This window comes from Pseudorca crassidens, chromosome 8 (assembly GCF_039906515.1).
Source record: "Pseudorca crassidens isolate mPseCra1 chromosome 8, mPseCra1.hap1, whole genome shotgun sequence".
Classification (NCBI taxonomy): Eukaryota; Metazoa; Chordata; class Mammalia; order Artiodactyla; family Delphinidae; genus Pseudorca; species Pseudorca crassidens.
In genome coordinates, this window is record NC_090303.1 from 63,582,477 (window position 1) to 63,597,551 (window position 15,075).

At 35.0% G+C, this 15,075-nt stretch overlaps 1 protein-coding gene and 1 non-coding gene across 4 annotated transcripts in view; both read left to right on the forward strand.

Annotated features, from left to right (window-relative positions):
- BBS9 (Bardet-Biedl syndrome 9) overlaps positions 1-15,075 on the forward strand; it is a 442,846-nt gene that overhangs the window by 135,534 nt on the left and 292,237 nt on the right. The gene's annotated exons all lie outside the window — the stretch shown is intronic.
- On the forward strand, positions 863-993 carry LOC137229644 (U6atac minor spliceosomal RNA). The gene has a single exon (XR_010945796.1). It is a non-coding gene; the product is annotated as a U6atac minor spliceosomal RNA (small nuclear RNA).

A 15,075-nucleotide genomic window follows, 5' to 3' on the forward strand; every position in this document is an offset into this window, starting at 1 on the left:
TCACACACACACACACACACACACACACACACACACACACAATGGCAACCATGTAAGGTGATGTATGTGTTAAATCTGGTTGTGATAATCATTTCATGAAGTGTATGTATATCAAATCATCCCATTGTATACTTTAAATATATACAATTTTATTTGTCAATTATACTTCAATAAAACTGAAAAAAAAGAATGGGCATTTCTTCTTTTCACATAGGGACCACGCTGTTCAGTTTCTTCAAGCATGGCAGTTGGTATTCAATGAACGTTGGTTGAATGACTGACTGACTGAGGGATTAATGAAGCAATTGAAAACAAGTGACTCAGTTAGAAGGGACAAAGGCATACTGCTTCACAGCCTGAACACTTTGCCTATGGGAAATTTAAAAAATGTTAAGTTTGGCTGCTTAAAAATTTTTTTTTGACCATAATGCATTTGTTATAGGAGTGGATTAAAACTATGGCCTGAAAAAAGTGTTTTCAATTTTGTGGGAATTTAATTTAGTCTCAGTAATCCTGTCTTCTCTTCTGTGGATGGTGGGAATTTGTTTGTGGAACATTTATTTGTTTGTTCAGGTCAAACATTTTATTAACCTTTTTTATTCTGTCAGACATAGATGAATAACTCATGAAGAGTCTTAGATTCATATTTCATGAAGGGCATAATTGTGATTTGAATTCCTTATATGCATAGTTATTTATTATGCTAATGAGTATGCCTGTACTGTTAACTTTAGGTTGTAGAAAAGAAATTTTAAAAGAATTATGGTTTTATTGGCATTGACTTTATTTTATGTCAGCAGTCATCAGTTCATGTATTTATATGTACAAAGTGTCTCATACCACTTCATAGAAAGCATATTTAGTGTTGTATGAAAGGAGAGAAGGTTAGCACTCCCCTTGACAAGGATGGAAGAGGCCTTCAGGCCTAGCAACACGCATATGGTTAAGAAAGCATATTTAATTATCTTCTAATGGATTATATCAAAATTTCTTTCTCTTACATATTTAAATGGAAATATTTTATATTCTTATCAAACTCATATACGTATGTATCAGTACTGGCCACTTGAAATATATAATTATAAGAGAGTGAAAATAGAACGGGTTATACCAGCAAAAATTTTTTGATAATCAGAAATTACACAACACTCTGATGCTCTTTGGGAGAAACCTCAGGTTTTTTTTCTTTAAAAAAATTCAACTTTATTGAGGTGTAATTTACATATAATTAAATTCACCCACTGTAAGTGTTCATTGAGTTTTTTAATTTTTTCTTCCAGTTTTCTTGAGATATAATTGACATAGAGCATTGTATAAGTTTAAGGTGTATAGCATAATGATTTGACTCACATCTATCATGAAATGATTATCAATAAGTTTAGTGAACATCTATCATCTTATATGCATACAAAATTAAAGAAATAGAAATTTTTTTTCTTGTGATGACAATTCTTAGGATTTACTCTCTTAACAACTTTCACATAAAATATAGAGCAGTGTTCATTATATTTGTCTTGTTGTACATTACATCTGCAGTACTTATTCATCCTATAACTGGAAGTTTGTACCTTTTGACTTTTTTTTTTTTAATTTATCAGAATTTGTTTTATTCTTTTTTTTTTTTTTAAACATCTTTATTGGGGTATAATTGCTTTACAATGGTGTGTTAGTTTCTGCTTTATAACAAAGTGAATCAGTTATACATATACATATGTTCCCATATGTCTTCCCTCTTGCGTCTCCCTCCCTCCCACCCTCCCTATCCCACCCCCTTTTTGACTTTTTTCACCCAATGATGAAATGGGCAAGCAGAGGACTCATGGGCAAAAGAAAAAAGGGATCTGTAATTTGTCATAAGAGAGGAGATGAGTCAACGTAGGTCAGAGTATATTTCTACCTAGGCACTGAACAACTTCATACCTTATAATGCAAACTTCTGTTGTTTCTATTGAAATATTGTTTATTATTTTTTATTTTTTTGGCCATGCTGCACGGCATGTGGGATCTTAGTTCCCCAACCAGGGATTGAACCCTCGCCCCCTGCAGTGGAAGCACAGAATGTTAACCACTGGACTGCCAGGGAAACCCATGAAATATTGTTTCTTGAGGTCACATAATATCATCTACGAAACAGTGTTAAGTAAAGAAAATTTACGATAAAATTCACTGTCTTGTAGGATAGCAAAGACTGAGTGCCGTGTATTATCTATGTTTTTTTCCATTTTCTCTTTTCTGTGTGTTTAAATAATATTGTGTCTTGTTTAACCAATAGATAAAAACCTATGTCTGTAGACCACTGGGCCATTGTGATTCATATACTTTTAATTTCTGTAATTATTAATGAGTAATATACTTAATCCCCCCCAATAGCTACTTTTATTCTCTGTTAAGTACATCACCTTCTGTTTCTGGGAGACTTAAGTTTTTTCCTATATGAAGAGATTGAACAAACTTTTATGTGTGGCTTCAATGTAACTGCTAGAAATATTTTTATGCTACTTCATTTCTCAGTGGAGCATGAGTTACATTGCCCTAATGTTGGGGGGGTATTAAAGACATTTTCTCCCTTTCTTTTTGAGTGGCCTGAAACCTATGAACTAAAAGCACAGAAGCAGTAGACTGTGAATCTTAGTTTAATATATATATTTTTAGAAGCCACTGCAGGTGAAGTATTTATTCTGTATTATACGAGGCTGTTTAACTCTGATCTGGCCAGCTAGTAGCAATAAGACTACTTCTAAATATCTTTCCATTTGGAGATGTTTACTATTGTCATCAACAGCAATCCCCTCCCCTCCCACACACAAAACACTTTGATGTATGTATGTATGTATATATGTATGTACGTATTCACATTTTTATCTTTCCTCCCCTTCACATTTGGTGGGATGTGTGTGGCTTTCTGGAGAGGGGAGGGAGAAGCAGGCCTTGGCTGGAGGCTGCTATTGATTTAAGGCAGTGGGCATTAATAGGCAGCATCTGCCCTCTCACTTTCAGTAATGCAGCTGACCCTTTTAGCTGCTGGATACCCGAGCTGTAAGTGGCAACTTTAATGTGATACCTTAGAGTTATGTCCTTACTAAGTAAATCACATTTAGAAGCTTTTATGTTATCATAGTCATGCTTGTTTTAGAAAAGCCTAAACATGATGAACATTAAAAATGAATTTATATTCATGAAGCAAAATTTGATTTTCTAGGTAATTACCTATTCATCTAAAAACTCAGATGGTTGCTTTTAGTGTTCATCTATGTAAATGACACAATAAAAAATAAAGCTATTCTGTGATACTCTGTGCTTTATTTCAAATGATTTTCTTGATGATACATTTATTTTGTCTAAGACTTTTTCAAATAGTCTCTTCTTTCCTAAGTAGAGTTTGCTGTAGATGGAAATAACTTAATATGTCTATTGTTAGAATGAGACCAGTATAATCTTTTAGTTAGTCTTTTACTTAGGTACCACCTGAGTGGGCATATTGAATATTTGAAATATGGTTGTAGATTAAAGGATATACAAAGATGTTATGTAGTCTACCTTTAAAGCAGGTAGTGTTGGGATTTGTACTTAAGTGATGTTGGATCTAAAATCGAATCAAAGAGGCAGAAGTTCAGAGAGGTTTGTTTCTCCCTAATTAATAAGAGAGAGCGATGAATTGCCATTGATTTTTAAGAGTAAAATTTTTAACCATGATGGAGGATTTCCCCATATTTTTCTACTCATATCATTTTCTTAATGTTATTCGTACACAGCTTTTGTTATTTAATTTTAGGTTTGAAATGGGAAATGATCAAAAAGCATTTTTATAATGGAAGCTTAAAGATTACAGACTATATAGTTAAATTTTTAATTGTTTAAAAATGCAATGAAGTGGGCAAAATTAAGAAATATATATTTTAAAAGGACCAAAATTTTATGTGATACCTAAATTTTAAACATTAGTTTTGCTTTTACTCCTTTTTTTTTTTTGGCCACACTGGGCAGAATGTGGGCTCTTAGTTCCCTGACCAGGGATCAAACCCATGCCCCATGCATTGAGAGTGAGGTGGCTTAACCACTGGACTGCCAGGGAAGGCCCATTATATCCTTGTAGCTTACTTATTTTATACATAATAGTTGGCTCCTTTTAATCACCTACCCCATCTTGCCCTTCCCCCATTCTTCTCCTCACTGGTAACCAACCACTAATTAGTTCTCTGTATCTGTGAGTTTGTTTCTGTTTTGTTATATTCATTCGTTTTATTTTTTAGATTCCACATAAGTGGTAACATACAGTATTTGTCTTTTTTTTGAATTTTATTTTATTTATATTTTTATATAGCAGGTTCTTATTAGTCATCATTTTTTTTTTTTTTTTTTTTTTTTTTTTTTGGTGATACGCGGGCCTCTCACTGTTGTGGCCTCTCCCGTTGCGGAGCACAGGCTCCGGACGCGCAGGCTCAGCGGCCATGGCTCACGGGCCCAGCCGCTCTGCGGCATGTGGGATCTTCCCAGACCAGGGCATGAACCCGTGTCCCCTGCACTGGCAGGCAGACTCTCAACCACTGCGCCACCAGGGAAGCCCTTAGTCATCAATTTTATACACATCAGTGTATATATGTCAATCCCAATCGCCCAATTTATCACACCACCATCCCCACCCGCTGCCGCTTTCCCCGCTTGGTGACCATAGGACTGTTCTCTACATCTGTGTCTCTATTTCTGCCCTGCAAACTGGTTCATCTGTACCATTTTCCTAGGTTCCACATATATGCGTTAATATACGATATTTGTTTTTCTCTTTCTGACTTATTTCACTCTGTATGACAGTCTCTGGATCCATCCACGTCTCAAAAAATGAACCAATTTCGTTCCCTTTTATGGCGGAGTAATATTCCATTGTATATATGTACCACATCTTCTTTATCCATTCGTCTGTCAGTGGGCATGTAGGTTGCTTCCATGACCTGGCTATTGTAAATAGTGCTGCAGTGAACATTGGGGTGCATGTGTCTTTTTGAATTATGGTTTTCTGAGGGTATATGCCCAGTAGTGGGATTGCTGGATAATCTGGTAATTCTATTTTTAGTTTTTTAAGGAACCTCCATACTGTTCTCCATAGTAGCTGTATCTTTTTACATTCCTACCAACAGTGCAAGAGGGTTCCCTTTTCTCCACTTCCTCTCCAGCATTTGTTGTTTGTAGATTTTCTGATGATGCCCATTCTAACTGGTGTGAGGTGATACCTCATTGTAGTTTTGATTTGCATTTCTCTAATAATTAGTGATGTTGAGCAGCTTTTCATGTGCGTCTTGGCCATCTGTATGTCTTCTTTGGAGAAATGTCTATTTAGGTCTTCTGCCCATTTTTGGATTGGGTTGTTTATTTTTTTAATATTGAGCTGCATGAGCTGTTTATATATTTTGGAGATTAATCCTTTGTCTGTTGATTGGTTTGCAAATATTTTCTCCCATTCTGAGGGTTGTCTTTTCGTCTTGTTTATGGTTTCCTTTGCTGTACAAAAGCTTTTAAGTCTCATTAGGTCCCATTTGTTTATTTTTGTTTTTATTTCCATTTCTGTAGGAGGTGGGTCAAAAAAGATCTTGCTGTGATTTATGTCAAAGAGTGTTCTTCCTATGTTTTCCTCTAAGAGTTTTATAGTGTCCAGTCTTACATTTAGGTCTCGAATCCATTTTGAGTTTATTTTTCTGTATGGTGTTAGGGAGTGTTCTAATTTCATTCTTTTACATGTAGCTGTCCAATTTTCCCAACACCACTTATTGAAGAAACTGTCTTCTCCATTGTATATCCCTGCCTCCTTTGTCATAGATTAGTGGACCATAGGTGCGTGGGTTTACCTCTGGGCTTTCTATCTTGTTCCATTGATCTGTGTTTCTGTTTTTGTGCCAGTACCATATTGTCTTGATTACTGTAGCTTTGTAGTATAGTCTGAAGTCAGGGAGTCTGATTCCTCTAGCTCCATTTTTTTCCATCAAGACTGCTTTGGCTATTCGGGCTCTTTTGTGTCTCCATACAAATTTTAAGATTTTTTTGTTCTAGTTCTGTAAAAAATGCCATTGGTAATTCGATAGGGATTGCATTGAATCTGTAGATTCCTTTGGGTAGTATAGTCATTTTTACAATATTGATTCTTCCAAGAACATGGTATATCTCTCCATCTGTTGGTATCATCTTTAATTTCTTTCATCAGTTTCTTATAGTTTTCTGCATACAGGTCTTTTGTCTCCCTAAGTAGGTTTATTCCTAGGTATTTTATTCTTTTTGTTGCAATGGTAAATGGGAGTGTTTGCTTCATTAATCTTTCAGATTTTTCATCATTAGTGTATAGTAATGGAAGAGATTTCTGTGCATTCATTTTGTATCCTGCAACTTTACCAAATTCATTGATTAGCTCTAGTAGTTTTCCGGTAGCATCTTTAGGATTCTCTATGTATAGTATCATGTCATCTGCAAACAGTGACAGTTTTACTACTTCTTTTCCAGTTTGGCTTCCTTTTATTTCTTTTCCTTCTCTGATTGCCATGGCTAGGACTTCCAAAACTATGTTGAATAATAGTGGTGAGAGTGGACATCCTTGTTTTGTTCCTGATCTTAGAGGAAATGCTTTCAGTTTTTCACCATTGAGAATGATGTTTGCTGTGGGTTTGTCATATATGGCCTTTATTATGTTGAGGTATGTTCCCTCTATGCCCACTTTCTGGAGAGTTTTTATCATAAATGGGTGTTGAATTTTGTGAAAAGCTTTTTTTGCATCTGTTGAGATGATCATATGGTTTTTATTCTTCCGTTTGTTAATATGGTATATCATGTGGATTGATTTGCGTATATGGAAGAATCCTTGCATCCCTGGGATAAATCCCACTTGATCATGGTGTATGATCCTTTTAATGTGGTGTTGGACTCTGTTTGCTAGTATTTTGTTGAGGATTTTTGCATCTATATTCATCAGTGATATTGGTCTGTAATTTTCTTTTTTGTAGTATCTTTGTCTGGTTTTGGTATCAGGGTAATGGTAGCCTCATAGAATGAGTTTGGGTGTGTTCCTCCCTCTGCTAGATCTTGGAAGAGTTTGAGAAGGATGGGTGTTAGCTCTTCTCTAAATGTTTGATAGAATTCACCTGTGAAGCCATCTGGTCCTGTACTTTTGTTTGTTGGAAGATTTTTAATCACAGTTTCAATTTCATTACCTGTGATTGGCTGGTCATATTTTCTATTTCTTCCTGGTTCAGTGTTGGCAGGTTATACCTTTCTAAGAATTTGTCCATTTCTTCCAGGTTGTCCATTTTATTGACATAGAGTTGCTTGTAGTAGTCTCTTAGGATGCTTTGTATTTCTGCGGTGTCTGTTGTAACTTCTCCTTTTTCATTTCTAATTTTATTGATTTGAATCCTCTCCCTCTTTTTCTTGATGAGTCTGGCTAATGGTTTGTCAATTTTGTTTATCTTCTCAAAGAACCAGCTTTTAGTTTTATGGCTCTTTGCTATTGTTTTCTTTGTTTCTATTTCATTTATTTCTGCTCTGATCTTTATGATTTCTTTCCTTCTGCTAACTTTGGGTTTTGTTTGTTCTTCTTTCTCTAGTTCCTTTAAGTGTAAGGTTAGATTGCTTATTTGAGATTTTTCTTGTTTCTTGAGGTAGGCTTGTGTAGCTATAAACTTCCCTTTTATAACTGCTTTTGCTGCATCCCATAGGTTTTGGATCGTCGTGTTTTCATTGTCATTTGTCTCTAGGTATTTTTTGATTTCCTCTTTGATTTCTAATGTGATCTCTTGGTTATTTAGTCACGTATTGTTTAGCCTCCATATGTTTGTGTTTTGTATGTTTTTTTCCCTGTAATTCATTTCTAATCTCATAGTGTTGTGGTAAGAAAAGATGCTTGATATGATTTCAATTTTCTTAAATTTACTGAGGCTTGATTTGTGACCCAAGATGTGATCTATCCTGGAGAATGTTCCATGTGCACTTGAGAAGAAAGTGTAATCTGCTGTTTTTGGATGGAATGTCCTATAAATATCAATTAAATCTATCTGGTCTATTGTGTCATTTAAAGCTTCTGTTTCCTTATTTATTTTCATTTTGGGTGATCTGTCCATTGGTGTAAGTGAGGTGTTAAAGTCCCCCATTATTATTGTGTTACTGTTGATTTCCTATTTTATAGCTGTTAGCATTTGCTTTATGTATTGAGGTGCTACTATGTTGCGTGCATATATATTTATAATTGTTATATCTTCTTCTTGTATTGATCCCTTGATCATTATGTAGTGTCCTTCCTTGTTTCTTGTGACATTCTTTATTTTAAAGTCTATTTTATCTGATATGAATATTGCTACTCCAGCTTTCTTTTGATTTCCATTTGCATGGAATATCTTTTTCCATCCCCTCACTTTCAGTCTGTATGTGTTTCTAGGTCTGAAGTGGGTCTCTTGTAGACAGCATATATATGGGTCTTGTTTTTGTATCCATTCAGTGAGTCTGTGTCATTTGTTTGGAGCATTTAATCCATTCACATTTAACATCATTATCGATATGTATGTTCCTATCACCATTTTCTTAATTGTTTTGGGTTTGTTTTTGTAGGTCCTTTTCTTCTCTTGTGTTTCCCACCTAGAGAAGTTCCTTTACCATTTGTTATAGAGCTGGTTTGGTGGTGCTGAATCCTCTTAGCTTTTGCTTGTCTGTAAAGCTTTCGATTTCTCCATCGAATCTGAATGAGATCCTTGTCGGGTAGAGTAATCTTGGTTGTAGGTTCTTGCCTTTCATCACTTTAAGTATATCATGCCACTCCCTCTGGCTTGTAGAGTTTGTGCTGAGAAATCAGCTGTTAACCTTATGGGAATTCCCTTGTGTGTTATTTGTCGTTTTTCCCTTGCTGCTTTCAATAATTTTTCTTTGTCTTTATTTTTTTCCAGTTTGATTACTGTGTGTCTCGGCATGTTTCTCCTTGGGTTTATCCTGTATGGGACTCTCTGCGCTTCCTGGACTTGGGTGGCTAATTCCTTTCCCATGTTAGGGAAGTTTTCGACTATAATCTCTTCAAATATTTTCTTGGGTCCTTTCTCTCTTTTCCTTCTGAATCCCCTATAATGCAAATGTTGTTGCATTTAATGTTGTCCCAGCAGTCTCTTAGGCTGTCTTCATTTCTTTGCATTCCTTTTTCTTTATTCTGTTTTGCAGTCGTGAATTCCACCATTCTGTCTTCCAGGTCAGTTATTCATTCTTCCGCCTCAGTTATTCTGCTATTGATTCCTTCTAGTGTATTTTTCATTTCAGTTCTTGTATTGTTCATCTCTGTTTGTTTGTTCTTTAATTCTTCTAGGTCTTTGTTAAACATTTCTTGCATCTTCTTGATCTTTGCCTCCATTCTTTTTCTGAGGTCCTGGATCATCTTCACTATCATTATTCTGAATTTTTTTTCTGGAAGGTTGCCTATCTCCACTTCATTTAGTTGTTTTTCTGGGGTTTTATCTTGTTCCTTCATCTGGTACATAGCCCTCTGCCTTTTCATCTTGTCTGTCTTTCTGTGAATGTGGTTTTTGTTCCACAGGCTGCAGGATTGTAGTTCTTCTTGCTTCTGCTGTCTGCCCTCTGGTGGATGAGGCTATCTAAGAGGCTTGAGCAAGTTTTCCGCCTTTACTTCTTAATTACATTTCTAATATTTCCTTGTGTTTTTGAATGTCTACATTTTCCTCCAGCCACTTACAAGTTATAAAGGAAAGTCTAGACTTTCTATTTCAGAAGACACTGACTTTGAAGAAAATATGTGAGTATTTAAAACCTGTAGTAGGCAGAGAAATGAAGAAAAAGATATCTGGAAATACATTGCAATGTGATTTAATCACCACACCAATCAATGTTTAACCATACTGTTGACAAAATAACCCAGAAAATAATATTATTAGTGACTCTTGATAGTAGCTGTCTGAACATACCTTGGAATTGACTGGTACTTATAAATTATAGAACTGTGGAAAATATTATATACCATATATTAAAAATACTATATCATCAGAACTTAATTTGTGACTAGATGACATTTGATAAAATTTTATTGATATTATAAACAAATGTGACACCCAATTAATTTAAAGCAATTATTATTCAGAAATTGCATTATTTGGCATGCTTTCATTTTGGGTTTGTAATTTGGTAAATCTTTAAGTTGGAATGATCACTTACTTTGTTGAGATTTTGGTAATCTAAAAAGAGCAAGATGGGACTCCTACTTAAATTAGACATCTGACCCAAACTTAGCAGTTCTCTCAGCTTGCCAGGGAAAACACTTGATGGTGTCACTACTTTCTTCCGTCATCTTGAGAGATTCTACCCCATTTTTCTCCTCCATTGACTAACCTTTGACTTCCCAAACCTGCATTTCTTTCCATCAGGGGTGAATAAATGCTCTTGGTATGTGAAGATGAAAGGTCTATGGACCCTGCAGGTACCCTGAAGCAAATTTGTTCAGAATTAATTTTTTACCTCCAATTGTGGTTTTTTTAGAATAGGATACCAGATAGAATTCAACAGTGTATCTTGAATCTTAGAACTTAGTACTTTTGTTACAAACAACAGGAAAAAAAAAAAAGAGAAAAAGACCAAGTGCCAGTAACATTTACTCTTCAAAGGAAAGTTTTTGTCTTTCTGTGCCTTGTTATCTTCAAGCGTTGCAGAATAAAAAAGAAAATTTCAGTGGAAGTATACTTCAGCCTCGGATATAGAAAAGACCTTTAAAAAGAGTCATTGTTGACATGAAACGGAAAACATACTGATTTTCTGGGATGTAAGCCTTAGAAAACAAGCCAGAGTAAAAGAACATGTAGAAATGAAAAACTTATGACTCTAGGAGATGACCTGTTGTGAATTATTTCAGAATTCAGTGGATATCTCAGTTGGTTGATTTTTCTCCTATGAATCCTTGCTCCTATGAACGTACTGAGTAGGCATCAGCTTTGTTTTAGTGTGAAACAATCATTGCAACGAATATCACTGTTCTGAATACATAAACCAGTTGTGTTAGAACATACTGTAAAGTATGTACTTGTGAAGGGAAGAACGTGTCTATATGACTAAAGAATGTAAAGAAGTATTTCTCTAAGAAATTGTAACTATTGATTGGTCTTTAGGCATAGGTGACTTGGCTTACAGATTTCAGAATCTAAAACTAGAAGATGCATTTTACCAATTACACTTAGGTGATTCTGGCAACAGATATAGTAATCTGGAAGTGACAGAGGAATTAAGAAGCAGAGAAGCAAGAAGGAATAGATCCTTTCTTAGGCATATGCTTTCTACCTTTTTGTAAAATAAAGTGTGCAACAAAATATATGTTTCACAATACTACCGATGCACCTGACTCCTGGAATTCAGTTGGTTATGTTCTATTTAGGAACAGAAGCAGTTAAAAACAGGCATTTGATAATATATTTAGTAAGTTCTAGTTGGGTTGGCAAAATAGTACATTCAAAATCATGAAAGGATGCTTCTCTTTATTTTTTATTTATTTTTTAAAAAATATTTTTAAAATTAATTTTTATTGGAATATGGTTGCTTTACAATGTTTTGTTAATTTCTGCTGTACAACAAAGTGAATCAGCTATACATATACATATATCCCCTCATTTTTTGGATTTCCTTCCCATTTAGGTCACTGCAGAGCATTGAGTAGAGTTCCCTGTGCTATACAGTAGGTTCTCATTAGTTATCTATTTTATACATAGTAGTGTATATATGTCAATTCCAATCTTTCAGTTCATCCCACCCTCCCTTCCCTCCTTGGTATCCATATGTCTGTTCTCTACATCTAGAATGCTTCTCTTTAAACATCAGGCAGAATCAATTTTGTTATATCCAAACACCATCATGTTATTGAAAACTTATTGAATAATTGGGTACCTTATAAATAGTTATCAAAGTCAGTTTTTCAATCCTCTACATTTTTACCATAGAGAACCTTCTGAAATTTCATTGTTTAGAAATCTTGAGATAGCCTTCTTATTTTAGGAGAGATATGCTCAGTTCTCTTATTTGTTTGAAAATCTAGGCTTTGAATTGTTAATATGAAAATAAATAGAAGAGATAGGAGAGACCAGAGCTTTAGAAGAACCGTAATCAGTTCAGTAATGTCACGGTTCAGGAATATTTTTAAAAGCCATATTTTTACTGTTAAGATATCGTAATGGTTAAAGCAGAGGACCCTGGACCACGTGCTCACTAGCTTACTAACTATGAGACCTTGGGCAAGGTATGTAAATTCTCTGTGCCTCAGACCCTCTTTCTGTAAAATGGGGTGCAGAGAATTTAAATACGTACCACGTGGGGTTGTTATGAGGATTGAATAAGTTAATACAAGTACTAATAACACTACTATATATGTTTCAGCCAACACTATTATTAGATTTGGTGCATTTGCCAATTTGCTCACTTTGATGATTGTTTTCCTTAGAGAGCCTATAACTCTCTAGTTATTGAGTTAAATTCCTTGCAGGGATATAGTTGTCTGTGAATTATATCTCTCTTAGAAGATTGGGCCCAAGATAGGAAAGCTAGGCAAAACAGATATTTCCTAGTAAATATTATGTAATGGGTCACTGAGTCAGCAACATCATTTAGTGCCCACATGTGTGCAGAGTTTTGTTTTAGCCTCTTCTGTTTGCTGGATTGCATCAAGTTCAAAGAGTTCAAATCACAGGGATTTGGAAATTGTGTTTCTTAGAGGAATTTGATTCAGGAAGGCAGCTCGTTATGGTTTCTAAGATCAAGGACTTGAACTGGAGTCCACATGGAATCCATGTTGAACTGGTACCTTGACGCAGTACAAAGGAACAAGTTGTACTTTTCTTTTTCTACCTATTGAACCAGTACCATAATCAAACTAGAAAAAAATATTTTGCTTTGTGGTTTAAATAACAGTCAGCAGTCTTTTATTGTTGTTGATACATAGAGAAAATTTGGAAGATGGTTATCTGTATAGTGCTGCCAAATATATTGTTATTATGCAGACCCTGCAGGCAGCAGCTGCAGTTGTTTTCCAAAGGACATGCAACCAATCTAGCTATCGTGCGCCCAGCTTTAGTATTGCTGGCTGTATTTGGTCTTTTTACTCACAGATGCATGCATACTAACACTTTTAGTCACAATGTTAAACTTGAAGGATGGGTACTATATTTTGGTCCTTATCTTCTCTTTCATCTGTTCTTGGTTTTAGTTCTTAATTACTGCTATTATTCTTGGGCATTTTTGATCACAAGCATACATTCAATTTCTATCTAATATATCCTTTTTTTTTGGTTCAGGGCAGTTATGTAAGTATATGATGTACTGAAATGATTTGCTTTGACTTGACCCAATTAGAGTTTACTTTAAGTCTTGAGCCAGCTGAAATAAGATACAGCTGATTTATGACACTATTTTTTTTCCAGTAATGTTGACTGGAGCAGAACCACTTATTGTGCTAATGCTCACTTCTAAAATGTACAGGCTCATTTACATAGCCTGAAAAAAGTATCCATACTAGTTGCATTTTAATCTAGTGGTAGGCAAAGTAGCATATTGTAAAAGGTATAGTTTGCCTCTTTGACATGGTTTTCTGGTATGAAGCTTGATGTATTAAATATTAACCAAAATAAGAAGCTGGAATGAGATGGATATATTTATTCCAGAATTACAATCATGTTGTCAATTTTATACCATACCTGTGAAGCAGATAGTGGTAATCAATAATAATAATGATAAAAATAATAATTATTTAATACTTATTAAGCCCTTACTTGGTTAACCAGGCACTTGGGTTAACCTCTTTACATTAAATAATTCACACCAAACAACAATTTTTGAAGCAAGTACTAGTATTACTTTTTAATTTTACAGATGAGATAACAGAGGCTTAGAGATGTTAGCATACTCTCCAAAGCCACACAGTTTTGAAGCAGGGATCCAGTTCCAATTGTTTCTGACTTTAGAGTCTGAACTCTTAGTGTCTGTTCTATTTTTACTACCTTCCATGTTATATATTGGCACGCAGTTATATAGATCAGGGTCTTGATGGCAAATAGATTGCACACTCAAATGGGGTAATTGATAGAGGAGTTATGAAGAAGAGTAAGAGATAATAACAAGGGATGATGAAGAGATGGTGAGGCTAGCAACAGTGGGAAATATTATCATCCCTATATATGAAGGGACAAAAGATGGGATTGGTTACTGGATCTTGAAGAGAGGGCCATCTGGCAGCCCCTGTTGTCTTAGGTTGAGGGACATAACCAAGCTTGGTGACCTAGCAGGGAAGGAGCAGAGGAAATAAATACCCTGACCGCATTTTCCTCCCTGTCTCCAGTCTCTTGCCAGTGATCCTCATTGGCCGAACTCAACTGGAAGCCAGAGGAAAAGAGATCCTTTGATGCAGTGATTAGCTTCTTCTGGCACACAGCAGGTTGGAAGCAGATAAAAAGTTTGCAGGGCAAACAGAAAATATCCAGTTCACAGATGCACTACCAAGAAAATAGTTTCTCAATGCCAAAGCATTAGTGAGCCCAGGATATTCTACTTCAGTTGACCTGCTTATTCTTAATTTTAATTTTTTATTTTGACTTCTTAATTATAGATTTCAGAAACAACATGCATTGGTAGGGAGACTATAGACCAAGATTCTTTCCTTGAAATTGCCAAGGCTACGTTTAGGATTTTGAACAAATTAACTTTGGATATGTCTCAACTTTTTTCTTCTTCTTTAAAATATGAATAAAAATATCAGTACTGTTCTAAGTAGATACAATAAACATTCATGAAATAGTTATAAAATTTGGACATTCAATAACATATACATATGTCTACATTTTTACTTTTTTTTACTAGTCTTCTTCCTTTCTAAATCCTTAAGTGTTTATCTGAGATTGTTTTTCTTCTCCCTAAAAAACACTCTTTACTGTTTCTTTGAGTATGGGTCTGCTGGTAAGTTTTTCGATTTTTTTTGTCTGGAATGAAATGACTTTTTTACCTATGTTCATTTTTGAAGGGTATTTTTGCTGGGTATAGAATTTTAGATTAGCAGTTATTTTCTTTCAACACTTTGAAACTATCAGT